The 14,081-nt window shown below is 43.4% G+C and overlaps 1 long non-coding RNA gene across 1 annotated transcript; it reads right to left on the bottom strand.

Annotated features, from left to right (window-relative positions):
- Positions 1–4,151: 4,151 nt before the first annotated feature.
- On the bottom strand, positions 4,152–7,146 carry LOC125321775. The gene is made up of 4 exons (XR_007201685.1): positions 6,996–7,146; positions 6,318–6,488; positions 5,525–5,651; positions 4,152–5,119 (listed from the first exon to the last, which is right to left on the bottom strand). It is a non-coding gene; the product is annotated as an uncharacterized LOC125321775 (long non-coding RNA).
- Between the last annotated feature and the right edge of the window lie 6,935 nt (positions 7,147–14,081).

Here is a 14,081-nt window from a genome sequence, read left to right as displayed (position 1 = left end):
AAGAATCGAGGCTCACAAAGATCACCCTTTTATTAACCTTGGTAATTAACATGCTCACGTAGCTCTCTAGAAAATCACTCCCTCCCTTTATAGCTTAACCTCCTCTAAGAGGATATCTGTGTTACCACCTTGGCAAAGCCCAGTGTAAATGTATATAGGATAGGATAGGGTAGGATATTTTAAACCACTTAGGAAACATCCCCAAAAATATCATCTGGGTGACAAGACATTTTGCAAAAGCATACTGCTCTGCTCCTAATTTTTAACTGACTACAGGCATTAAAAATTTGCGGTTCTGGAATACAGTTCTTGAGACCCATTGCAAGCTCAAACAGTTGTGAAATTCCCCTTTCAGGTCCAGAACCATGGGACCTTTTCCTGTGCAAGCTAATGGTTATCTGTGACTAGGGCTGCAGGAGGCTTCAGAAGCGGACTTGGAAGTCACAGGTTTAATGCTGTCTGCCAAGACATAGCTCAGTGATGTGAATGAGGTTTTATGTGGCAGTCATGTGAGGTTCACCCTCTGGTATGTGGCAGAGATGGCTACACGTACACTCAGCTGTGCTGAGCTCCCCTCTCCTCGCTGGTGTGCAGGTGTCTCTGAAGTCACAGAGAATAACTCAAAAAACAGGTGCTGTTCACAGCAGCTGAGCTGCAGCCGCCTGGACCTTGATAGATCTCATCTAAATTAAGAGACAAGGCACACAGACACATGCAGTATTGTGCTAAAGAAGCTTTCGGTGGTTTTAGGCTATGCTTTGTATCTCTTTAGCTATGAGGACTGAAAGTCCAGTATATGTGGGTTAAGGATACAGTCAGACAACTGCAAATGGTCAGCTTGACATAGCTGTAAAAGCAGGAGTCCCTCGGCTCCCAAAATCTCTCTGATACATGCTGATGTTCATTTTCTCATGTCAGTTAATCGATGAACAATGACAAAGAGGAGAGCTGATAGGACAACACAGGTGTTGTACGATAGGACAATAGAGCTGTTGTACAGAGAGCGTGATCCTCAGAGGCAGCACCTACAGACTTCCTGATATCCTTGGAGACCTTGCTGATCTCTTCACTCTTCTGCTGCAAACCACACACCGCCCAGCCTCTTGGCTTCTCATGTCAACCTGTACCCTCTCTTCCAAAATACTGATACTTAAAAATCATCTTCCTTTTCCACTGCTTTATTGTGTCACTTTGTTGCGTTACTCAAATGATGATGACTAAAAGTACTGTGATTCTAAAAGGCGTAGTTAGAAAGCAAAAGAAAACACAATTACTGTGGGACAGAGCTTTGCCAGCCCGTGGCACCGCCCTGGAACATGCCCCTGGGGTGGGACACACAGGCCAGCTGGTGGGCTACAAACCTGTGAAAAGGCCAAGGTGACACTTGGAGGTTAACAGGATCCCACTGTCGTCTTTGCACAGGGCCTAGGAATACTTCCACTGCCCAGAGGAGCTCTCCTGAGCCCGGGGGAGTTACAAACTTCATCTCCTGTCACTCAAGAGCCTGCGTTTACAAGAACTCATGCCTGTTATGCAAATATTCATTGTCATAATGTAGCAAGCATTTGCATTTGAGTAAGAAATACGTTTATTTATAGGGCACTGCTGCACTTTGAATGAGATTGTGTGGAGTTCGATTGCTTAAATCAGCCATTTGCATGCCATTAGAAATATTTAAGGACTGGGTACATGGCCAATTTAATTTAGACAGTGTTGCTATGACTTCCTGTTCGTGTGCTTTTTTATAAGTTAAGAATTCTGTTATATGTTTAAGTCTCTGTAGATGTGGACTCATATAACACAAGTGCATCAAGCTAATAGGGAATAGGAAGGGGGAGTGTCCAATTCTGAGCTGGCATCTGACTGCATTACAGTCATTTAAATAGTATTAGTGCTGTGTCCTAGTTTTTCTATTGCTTCTCATGCACCTAGGATTGGGTCCTGGTTGCTTTCTTGTGAGAATAACTCTTTAAAATTCAAATAGTAAGTTAATTTATTTGTCTATTACTGTAAAATTTATTTGTGTAACAGGAATAGTGTGTAGACATTAGCACTCTATATCAGCAATGTGTTGTAAGTTTGGTAAACGCCTTAGCTTGGCTTCAGCACTTAGTAGATCTGGCAACTTGTATACCCTTTGCATCCACACATTAGCACTTAATTACCTTGTCACATCATTAAACCCAGGCACATTTGCATTCCGAAGAGGTGCTGTGGGCGTGACTCAGAAAAGGATGAAAGAACAGCTGTTTTGTCCTTGCATCAGGAAAATTTCTGGGAAGCTCCCTTCCAGCAGTGAAGTCATGGGATTAAATTTGTCACTTTGTCCAGGATCCTTTCAAGCAAAGGAGTTGGATGTTGGTTACTCTGAGACTTTCTGTCCCTCTGAAGGCTAAAATTAGAGCATGGCTGGGTTTCAAAGTTTTGCAATGAGAAGGAACGTTCATAGGACTGAAGGGTGAACATCTTGAATACCAGTTTGTGGATAAGCCCTGAAACATCACCAATAGAGCTTTCTTTTCAATCAAATCAGGAATTATTGCAGGAATTAATTACCTTAAGTTAGTGCACTAAAGCCCAGACTTGTGCCAGCTAATGTTAGTGATTAAACTACAATACTTAAGTTGTGATGGCTGTAAGATCAACAAAGAGAGATGATGGATGTGCTGACCTTTGTCAATTCCTTGAAATTAGATCATAGACATGCACTTTATTCAGACTGCCTATGACTGAAGCCCAGCTTTCATTCTCCATTGGGAAGATGATGAGCTAATATTCATGCAGATTGTCTGCTCTGTGATTGTTTATTCCATTTTCTCTGCTTCTTCTTGATAGCAGTAGCTGATCCTTCCTGGTCCCTCTGCTGTGTTGGTTTGTGTCTCCATTGCAGTCCAGGTTGGGGACTTAGTCTCTCTGTTTCCAGCATAAGATTACCCTCAGCTAGTACTGCCACCAGCCCTGGAGCTGTGCCTGTAGTGACCATCCCAAGGTGACAAAGAGTGTCTGTGATACATCTGGGAACTGAACCCTCCTAAGTTTCACATCAGCCTTTCAACCAAGATGTTCTCTTTTCATCAGTTGTCCCACACTCTCCAGACACAAGCACACATTAAATATAAAAGTCTCTTTGTACATCAACAGTTTCTATTGCACTTTCTAATAATTTTCTGAGTTGCAGCAGTAGTGAACAGAATATAAACCTCATGTTATCTTGGGTAGTCACACAAGGTGCGTGTAAGTTACTTGAATCTTTTGAGTTCACACTGGTAGGTCGAAAATCTCAAAAGGCATTCACAATTTCTATTTGCAGCTCTGGATAGGACTTTGGTGAGAAAGGCTTCCTTGGCATATACAGCATTTCCGTGGAGCATTCAAAGTCTGAGCACTGAAAATGTTAGAGACAGAGAGACAAAAAAGCTGCTGGAACTCGAAGAATAACAAAGATCTACAGTCAGTGAGGATATTAGAAGGGCAGCTGTATCCCATATTACATGTGACACAGTGAACCTGACTCACATCTGCCCAGAAGTCTTTGTGGCAGGATGGAAACTGAACCCATCCCTCCAGATTCCCATGCCAGAGCCCGCATGGCTCCCCGGCATTGCCTTCCAGCCATTTGGGCTCACTCCATGCACCCAGCTCAGGGTCACAACTGGGCATTTACCGCAGTGGTTGTCTGGAGATCTTTATCACAGAATAATTTTCTCTGTACATCTCTGTGCAGACACTCTCCATGCAGAACAGCTACTTTGGTATGTTACCAGTTGTGGACAAATCTTGAGGCAAGGTGTGAAATGGAGAAAATGGCCTCTGTTGTATCAGAAGCAGTGCACAGATCCTTTCTTTTCCATCAAAGTTTTGAGCTAAACCCAGTATCTCTCACACCACCAAAAATGTATGGTAACAAGATTAATTTAGATTTCAGAGAAACCAATTATACATTTGTAAGAACACCCTAAAAATATTTCATATTTTAATTTGAAGAATGTAAAGGAATGCAATGATGAGAAGAAAAGCATTTAACTGTGTACTGAAAGGAACTGCAAGCTTGAAAAGATTACAATAAATTGCCAAATAGGCTGGGCAAGTGAAAATTGTTCATCCTTAAAAGCCATTAAAACGAAGCTAAAAAAAGTAAGTTTTGATCCTAATTAAGAGAAGCTTCCTGTGTGTGGCAACTCATGTAAATCTGCACTGTTAAAACAAGGTTAATACCTCGACAGAACTTCAAGGGACATTATTTATGAGTTTCTATGGTGCTGCCTATTGTAGCACTTAACAAACATGAAAGAGCTTAACATTACGTCAGCACTGTAGGACAGAACGTGTTTATTAACCCTATTATACAAATGAGGAAGGAGGAAGGGTACGCAATGTCCAGACGCTCATGAAGCAAGGCAGCCTGGTCTCTTGACTCTCTGTCCGGGGCTGGGAGCAAAGCAACAGCCCTCCTGTCCCACAGGCTTCCCCCTGACCACAAGGCTGGTGGAGATCAGGGACTTGTTGGACTTCCAGAGTTTGTGGAAGCGATGCTGTGATCAGCTGCATGGTGAAACCCTTTCAAACACACCTTTGCTGCCTGCCGGCAGGAGGGCCAGTGCCAACATCCACCTGAGCTCTCCTCCAGGCAGCTCTGCTTCCTGTCCAGCCTCCTCTAGTCACCCAGTGGGCATCATGAAATCCTCTTCCAACATGCCTCATGGCACTGACCTACTTACTTACTCTAGTGGAAATGTGACCCTTTTGTTTTCCTCCTATGAGATCACTGCCTCATTTTCTCTCTGGGTAAACAGGGGAGTTGTGGTAATAAATCCTGGCACTGGAAAAAAAACCTAACCAGGACTATTTAAAGCAGGTAGCAGAAAGGAAGGTATCAAGCACTGTGAGCAGAACAGAAAGAATTGATGAGATTGCATCTGCACAAGTGGCTTCCAAACTGTTGCAAACGCAATTCTGGCAGGCAAGCCATCCCCAAGAGTGATATTAAGCTGCATATTCCCAGCAGGATTGTGACACTTTGCTTAGGGTCTGTTGATTAAATGGGAGGGGGCTGTGTGAAGTGGAGGAGCTGACAGGAATTACTTGATGTCCAGACAACTTCTTCTGGCCAGTTTCTCTGCTGCAAAGGAGAAAATGTGGAAAATGTCACAACCTTGTGGAAACCTGGATGATTGCCCATAGTGAAATTATGTGATTTATGGGATATGCTGCCAACATTATTGGTGTTTTTCATCTGCGTCTATAAAGTTTTGCAATAAGGAGCAGCCCTAATGTTCTTCAGTGACTCTGGTACTTCCTATTTGAAGAAGCCTATGTTACAGCCAGAGCATCATTCCTGGAATGGAAGCCTTTCAGGTCTGATATTAAAAAGGAAAATAATCTCTGCAGCATTATAAATTCCATACACTATGGAAAAAAACCTCTCTCGTCTACCAGCCCAGTTACCACTTTGAAGAGCTTGTTGTGGTCTTTCAAAACACCATCTGCCTTTGTTTTATAATTGCATGTTAGTACCAGATCTTACATAGTTGTTACTGAGAATTTCTTCTCTCCTCTGCTCAGCTCTTGCCTTGTCTCTCCCCTGCTGAGTGCAGTCCTGGGAGTTGCAGAGGACCCTTGTGATGCCTGGGGTGGCCACCTAAAAACAGAGACTAGACAAGAATAAGGGAATAAAGGTAGGTATTTATTTGAAGGGCCTTCAAAGGTACACCAGGGGAGCTAGAAGGCTACACCCAAGATGGACCCCGAGTCACGAGTTCTTCACACTTTCGTCGGTTTGGTTCATTTGCATATCAGGGTTAATTCTCCAATTAAAACTTCAGTTAATGATGAAATTTCCCCAAATTTACCCCCCTTCTTAAGATGTTAGTTTACAGCTTTTGAGCCTAGGACAATCTGGGTGTCCTTGGAGAGCAAGCTTGGAGGGGCTTTGTTATGTCTACCTAACATGAGAGAACAGTAGTTAACAGGCTACAAGAAACTTCAGAGTTACACACTAGGTGGTACAGGATTTGAAAAATATAAAAGTTAAAACCTAAAGCATCACTTGTTTCAAAAGAGATTTATTTAAGTCTCCAGATTTGGGTCAGGACTCTCAGCATCTTTCTTTTCTTTTTCTTCTCAAGCAAGAAAGGGCTTGTGAACACCATGGCAGGGCCTGGTAAGCCCACACTATGTATATAAGGCTGACCAAATTTGCCAATTCTGGTACAGATTCCTCTCCAAAAGGGTTATGAAGTGAAAGGCAGCACGATGCAAATCTGTCTGAACCACCCCTGGGTCCAAGCTGGAGGGTTTCTGTGCCGGGGGCCACTTACATTTCTGAAATCAGGACTAACTCAGAGTCACTCTGGCTTTGCCAACATGGTGTCAGCAGAACTTCCTTCTTTCCCAGGACAGGTTAGTAGTTCAAATGGTAAACTTCATGAATTACAGTGTCTGATGTGCTTCCTTCAGCTCCTGCGCGGCAGATCACACAGGTCCACAGTCTGTATGTTTTGGAAGTAAAAAGTGGACATCAAACCCCACCTTTGGACACCTCAAAAAGCAGCCTGAGCCTCCTAAGTGCTGAGCAAGCTCCCTCAATGGAGGAAATATGGTTTCAGCTGACTAACTGTAAGCACTCAGTTAGCTTAGCTTCTCCTCCTGTGTGCTCATCTAAAAGTGGGGATGATTATATCTGACTCCCGCTGCAGGTATTTGGAAGCTAATTTAGTTAATGCTTGTCAAGCACTTTCAGGTCTTCAGATGAAAGGGGCCACAGATAGGCAAAGCACTGCTATTACTATTAATTATTTCTATTGTGCAAGGAGACATGAAAGCAGCAAGAGTGATGATTACTCGCTTCCTTTACAAGTGTCAAGACACAGTGCAAATACACAGACGGGGATCCTCCCTGCCCTGCAGTGCTCCTAATCTTACCAGCCAGATCAACCAGACAAAGAGCGGGGAAAGGAGCACAAACCCAGACAAACGCAATGCATGTAGTGACTTACCACACACGGGTTGGGTTTTGCAACAGCTGCTTTTTACAAGTGTCCTGTTAGCCAAAAAAAGCACAATATTACTGTTCTAAGGTATTTAAAAATCTCGAATCAGGCTCTCAAAAAGGGAAAAGTTTTTTTGCAAAAGGTAGTAAATGTTTACTCTCCTTATTTGCCCTCTAATTTTGAGCAGATCATGCTTTGAAGTTTTTCTTTACAGCCATGAGTACTGAAAATGTTTCGTTAATTAAGAAGTCAAAATTATCCACGATCAATTTGAAGTATTTGGATATGTAGAACAAATTCCTGGTGGTAACAGGTTGCTGTCAATCAACTGCTCAGCAGGAAGGAAGTGAACATGGGCTTGGTGGCAGCTCATCCCTCTTCCCTCCCTTGTACCAGTGAATCTCTCACAATTAGTTTTCATTCTCCCCAAAGTGCCAGGGGGCTGGGTGTATGTCACAGAGGAGTTTACATGCAGTGATGAGATGCTCCACAGTAATTGGCTCCTTTATCTAATACCTGACTGGACAGGCAGACAGAAACACAAGTAAAAAACCCAAGTGGGTCCCAGACAGACGCTGATAACTCTCGCACGTGACTGTGAAAGGGCTGGTGCTGGCTCAGTAGAGGGAGGGGGAAACATGACCAAGGCCAGTAGCCGGACTGGGATGCTCTGGGATGAGATGTGCCAATCTGGGCCATCACACGTTTCCTTCAGAGTGTGAAGGGTTGCAGAGGTAGATCCTGGGTCAGGGAGTACGAGGCTAGCCCAGGGGTCAGGTATCTGCATCCCTCACCTCCTTCAGGGTCTGTTTCAGCCCATCAGTGGAATGAGGTTGTAGCTGGACCTGCAATGTCCTGGGTGAATCCAGCAATTGCTGAAGCTTGCTCTGACTGCTGTATGAATCCAAATGGTTTTCTTGTTTGCTTTTTCCCAAGTAAAAGCATCCAGATGGTTTAATGACAGCTGGTGAACATGCTTGGGACAACATCAGCTGCATTTTTTCGTTGAATTTATCACGGGATGAGGATGCCGGATGGAAGACACCACCAGACACGTGCTTTAATTAAACTATTGAACTACTCTTAAAAGAATCCCAGCCTCTTTCAAAAAGCGATTCTTCTGAGGAAGAGGCAGCTGTGTTTCTTGGAGACCATAGGGAAATGCCTCCTTATCTCATTAAGCATCTCAAGGATATTAAAAATATGTTTAAAATGCTGAACCATCTGTCTCCCATACACTGCTTCTGCTTTCCAGGGCTGCATTTCACCCCTGGGCTCCTCCACGCTCCCTCTAATGGCCATCGACATCGTGGTTCATTGCCCCTCTGTGCCATTGCAAGGGAACCACACAGGCACAGAATCCTGGTGTTGCACAGGGCGAGATGTGCCTCCTGGAGGAGGCCCTCCAGGCTTTTATTTTGGTAATGTGTGTGGGTTCATCTCTCACCTAGCTCTTTTATGATCCTGTCTCCACCCAGTATCTTCCCTCTTAACACTTCCCCGTGTTCTTGCCTTTCTCCCAGCCTCTGGAGACGTGCCATCGTTGCAGAGTTAATGCAGGTCTTGCCCTTAGCTCAGTTCAGGCCCACACCTAATATAAAAAATGGATTACACCACCGAGGAATGACAAGAGCATATGCCAGATGGTTTGTTCATTTTTTTAGGTCTAGCTTTCAGATGTCTTCCTCATGCTGGTTCAGGCAGGGCTACCTGGAGCTGGCTACCCCAGACCATGCCCAGGCAGCTTTTGAATATTTCCAAGACTGGAGATGATATATCTCTAAGGATGGAGGCAGACAGTTCACCCCTTTTCAGAAAGGACCTTTAATTATGTCTGCCTAATTTTAGACATAAAACAAACCGCCTGCAGCCCACTTTCTTCAACATCCCCTCACTGTCAAAAAAGCCTTGAATCTGCCTTCCAGTGGACATAGCAACAGTAAAGAATAAATAATTTGAAGATTAAAGTTGCTTAATTTCTGGGATAATATGGGATGTTTTTGTCTGTGCAAGCAGACAATCCCTTTCAGAAACCCATGCAGTGCTAAGAAATGCCTGAAAGCACTTCCCACTTTGGGAAATATCGACTTATTTGCCTCAGGCCCTTCTTCTACGCATGTGGAGATTTTAAGTACTATCCTGTCCTACAATGGACCCAAACTAATAACTTTGGAGTCAACAAGGGGATGGATTGTCCTTTCATCAATCAGCCAGCATCGGCTGGAAAAAAACCAGACAAGTCTCAGGATCTGAAAACCAGCTGTATTTCCAAAGCCTTATCCAGTTTTTCCACATATTTCTCTGAAACAGGCAAAGTAAGTAGTACTTCTACTAGCAAGCAGTAATTCTGGCTACAAGCCTGGCCTCATGTGCATGTTCAAAAAATCACAGCTACGCACACAGAGCTAGTATTGATTTTCCTTTCGGCACAAAACTAGATGGAGATGGTGAACGAGAGGACAATACCCCTTGCAATAACAAAACACTTAACTTCTGACCTGGTGGGTGTTGCCCTCCTCCTTCATTCTGGTGGGATTCACTGCCCCAGATGCCTCAGCCTTGCACAGAAATTTTTAATCTCTTTCAAGTTACCTGGACAAGCTACATCTCTCAGTCTGACCAAAACCACCACTCTGGACTACAGAAACCTTCCTTCCTGACAGTGTCAAACACCTCTAAAAAATACAACGAGCTTTTTTGATGAACCACATATTTCTTCAGCATATTCCCAATATTTGTTCTTCATTACTGAAGACTTCCTGAGAAACCCGGGATAGTTCAGGGCAAGAGAGGAAGGGAGGAGAAGGATCACCAGTTACATTTCTCCTGTTTGTTGAGGTAAATAGGGGCATTTTCCAGTCAGTACTATTTTAGCTCCTAATTTGCCCTCTCCCTAAGCACATAGTTGGGCAAACCCCAGTGTCAAAACATATGGATGAGAAATGCCTTTCAGCCAAAACCAGAAAGAAGTGTTGCATGAAACCAGCAAAATGAAAGCACAAACCTCTAATTATTTTAATATTGGATAGTGACAGTGTTGTTCTGTGTTGGGAGTACAAACAACCCTTGGCCACGGGTCACAGTTCATTGCTATTTTAGAAAACAGTGGGGTTGGTACAGTGCTGTCCCTGGGCAAACCACTCAGGTAATTAAATAAAACAAGCTATGTGATAAATCAGATGAGCATACATGCACACAAGCAAGCGATGGATGATGCTTGGTCGGATGGGCAGAGCTCTCGGGGTGTTGTCTCAGGACCATTCTCCCTCACCCCAGAAGGTGCTTCTGCAGAGCAAAAGCTGTGCCACCTTGGGGTGCCCTGGGGTCACAGAGTAACTGATAATGATGGGGTTTATTCTCAAAACATGGTCTCTTAGTAGTGGTGCTCATGTCCCCAGTGGCAATGATGTGTGTGCTGCCATTGCAGGGGGAAAACTGTGCTTAGCAGGATGTCACCTCAGGGAGCAGAGAGAGTCTAAGTATGTAGGAAAGGGGATTATGCATAAAAGGAGAGACAAGAGAACAGAAAGAAGGGGGGGAACAGGAAATAGGTAAAACAGAAGAGAAGGAAAGATCCATCCACGTGACTGTCGTTGCTGTAAATTGCACATCCTGTATATGCTGTGTCTTAGGACCTCCAGTGCATGATGGTGCAATGCAGTGAATACACTCCCAAAGAGTGCAGAGAGCCTATTTCAAAATTTTTCCAGAATAACTTCCATTCCAGCTCTTCAGACTCATAGGGATCCTTAATATAAGCACCTTAACTTGCACCACTCAATCATAGAAAGTAATTGTTTTCTGGCTATCTCTGATCTGATTCAAGTCATGAGCCTTTTTGCACTGAGCCACTTCTCAGCTTCCTCAATACCCTTGCCATGCAATCAGCTGTTTGTGCCCTGGGTCATGCAGGTCTTGGATACTCCAGATAAAGGAAAACCTGAATAACGCTGGTAGTGCCATTTCTATCTTGCTGTTTCTACCTTAACAGAGCATCTGCATGCTCCTGGATACAGGCAGGCAGGATAACCTGGGCACCTGCTGCAGGAGAAGCAGAAGCAGCTGGCACGCCAGGCCAGGTTACCTGCAATGCCCAAGCACATGAACCTCCTCAGAGCCAGCTCATCTTGGAAAAAGCTTCTTAACAGCAGTTAAATTTCCTAACAGCAGTCTGATCTCAGGAAAATCAACCTCCCTTTCCCTCAATTGAAGGGAGTATTAACAGCAACATGTCATAGGAAACAGCAGCAAGAAATAATTTGTGTCAAAATTGAATAAATTAAATTGACTGGAGTGTCACTGTGTACTCAGAACAAAGCTTTGACTTCAGAGAAGCCTCTTAAGTTTTGCACTAGAATAGATGAGAACAGAGCTGTCTTGCTCCTTTTTCCACATCATATCAACAGCAAAAAGGGCATTTTTCCTTAGTGCGCAGCAGCCGCGTTCCAAATGGGCCAGATCTATTAATAGAGTAAGTGGGCAGTCAGATATGCCCTTCACAAACCTGCACGGGGCTGTAATTCTTCAGTTTCTCACATTGCACTGCTCAGGGAAATTGTGGGGCTGGAACTGTTTTCATTCCTATCACAATGAACAGGATTTTTCACATATTTACAGTTCCTCTCTCAGTTCCCATGCTACTACATGCAACTGGAAAATTAATAAAGAGGTTATGGCTAAGAGGGTAGAAATAAAAGGAGGATCAGAGCTGGTGTACAGTAAACCAATATAATCAGGAGGCATTGATCAGTGGAACACAAAATGTTTTCATTGCCTTAAAAGTCAATATTGTAGGGGGGGAAATAGATGTACACAATCGTACACACTCAGCTTAGCTACTAAACGCTTCACAGGCAAAGCTCAGTGTTTCTAAGTGTTTTAGAGTTTGCTTGCTTTCCTTTCTCTTGGGTGAGTCTGTCACTTCAGAAAAACAGGTAGGAGTCAGGATGCCTGGTGTTACTACAGATTTTTATTTTGTTCTTCTTTTTGGCATTCTTCCTGTGCCTCACAATGAAGTACAGAACTTACTCTTCGCTACTTAGTACAGAACTCATCAAAAACTGAATGTAGATCCTACAATAATGAGCACAACTAAAGATATTCTTGAACCAGTAAGAGAACAAAGTTTAATATAGCTTACTAGTATTTTATTTTTTCTGTAGTGGCTAGAAGCATTAGTCTTTGGTTAAGCCCCTGAGCACATAAGTGTTGTATAAATGTAGATGAAAACGCTGAACTTGCCCCAAACAGTTTAAAATCTACACAGTAGATAGACAGACTTTGGAAAGTGCAGAGAAGAAAATGAAAAAGGTCAGTAAAAGAATGTGTAATGCTGGGGACACAGTATAGGTGAGAAACTACAGAGGTGAGTTTTGCACATCATCCTGGAGGAGTATGACCCAGGCAAAACTAGAGAAAAGCAGAATCAAAATGAAGGATGCTGAGCCCACCTTAGGGTGTTAGGTATGGGAAGATGGGAAAGGTGGTGCCTTAGAGATATTATGGGGTTAGAGCCTATAAAAAGTCCAAGCAACCAGGATAAGAGATTTAGGGGCAGGGTTCATCTTAAGTATCATTATGAAATTCACTTATTTCCGTCTTAACTCTCTACATACACTTGCAGGTCCCTCCAGTTGTTCCAGCTGTCAGTGTAAATTGCTGATGGTCTTCAAGTTGTTCTAAAGTTAATTCTTTAACTGCTTTAAATCTCACTAGGCCTGATCCCTTTGTCTTATCTGAAGATTTTATGACACTTTGTTCCTTTCCCTTGGGGTTGAAGGAACACCACAAAAGACATGGTGAAAGGCTGTAGCTGCTGATACCAGTTGAAGTTTGGGGCATTGGATTCAGTGAGTTCAGTTTTCCTCCTTGTTGCCATCTGTATTATCATGAAGGTTCTTTGCCTGAGATTGGTCCGAGATCACTAAAAATTTTCACTGGCTGTGAGTCAGTGATGAAGAGAGCCTTATTTTATATTATCTTATATTATTATTTATATTAAATACGCAACCAGGGACTGAATTCTTGGTGCTTTTGCAGTCACTCTGCCATGCTGGTAGTCCTCATGGATGTGATTTCTCTGACCACAGATTCAGACATCTAGATCTGAACAAGTTGTGAGATTCTTTTGCCATTAATGATTTACTGTAACCCTAGAGTAACTCCTAAAATAGATCTTGTGATTCTTTTCCTTAGAAGTGTCTGTTTCTCTCACTAGAAATAAACACAGCCTAGCTTGACATCCATACCCAAAGTCACATGAGATGAATTCCACCCTTCACAACCAATCTTTCATAGTTAGAAATCTTCTATCTACTATCCACTTTAGAGGATGAAGGTGAGAGGTGAGGACGCAGATGCCTGTCAGAGAGGGGATGTTTTCAGTTGAAGGGAGGGATCTGAGCATATTCCCAGCAAAACTGGGGCCAAATCTGACCTATCTATGCTACCTAAAGTAATATATATATTTATATGTTTTAATGTTTGGATATATTTTAACAGTTACTATCATCACATTTTCTTCAAAAGAAACTCCCTTTCTCCTCAGTATGAGTCTTCTCCCAGTTTAATTGTAATGTCTTAATACCCTTCATTGTGTTTTACATTTCTTGCCCCATCCCTCTTCTACCTTTATGTTCTCCACTGCCAAAGTAAATTTTCAGTTTCCCTTCTATATTCCCATTCTTTCCTCCTTAGAATAGTGTGGGGTTTTGTTTCCTTGCTCCCTCCCTTGGTCACATCTCTCCCTTCTCCCCAGCCTCTCTGTCCTTTCTCCATTTTCTCCTGTCTTACTTTTAGTCTTCTTCCCTTCCCATCCCCACTCCCCTCACCTAGCTCTCCCAAGACCACGCTTTGGAGGACAGCCACTGTGGAGTTTTAACAGCCACAGGCTGGTGTGCAGAAGAGGACGCCGCACCAATGGCCAGACTTTGCTGTGCCACCACCTCGTGCTCCAGCCACATTCTCTGCCATGTACTCACTGTTCCTCTGCCATCTCCTGCCTTTCCTCTTCTGCCAAACTCCACACAGTTGAAACGGCTGCAGATGTAAAAACCTCTCTGTTGCTCTGATCCACGTGTCCCGGGGGCTGGG

The sequence above is a fragment of the Corvus hawaiiensis genome, chromosome 2 (assembly GCF_020740725.1).
Source record: "Corvus hawaiiensis isolate bCorHaw1 chromosome 2, bCorHaw1.pri.cur, whole genome shotgun sequence".
NCBI lineage: Eukaryota > Metazoa > Chordata > Aves > Passeriformes > Corvidae > Corvus > Corvus hawaiiensis.
This window is presented reverse-complemented; position numbering and strand designations above follow the sequence as displayed.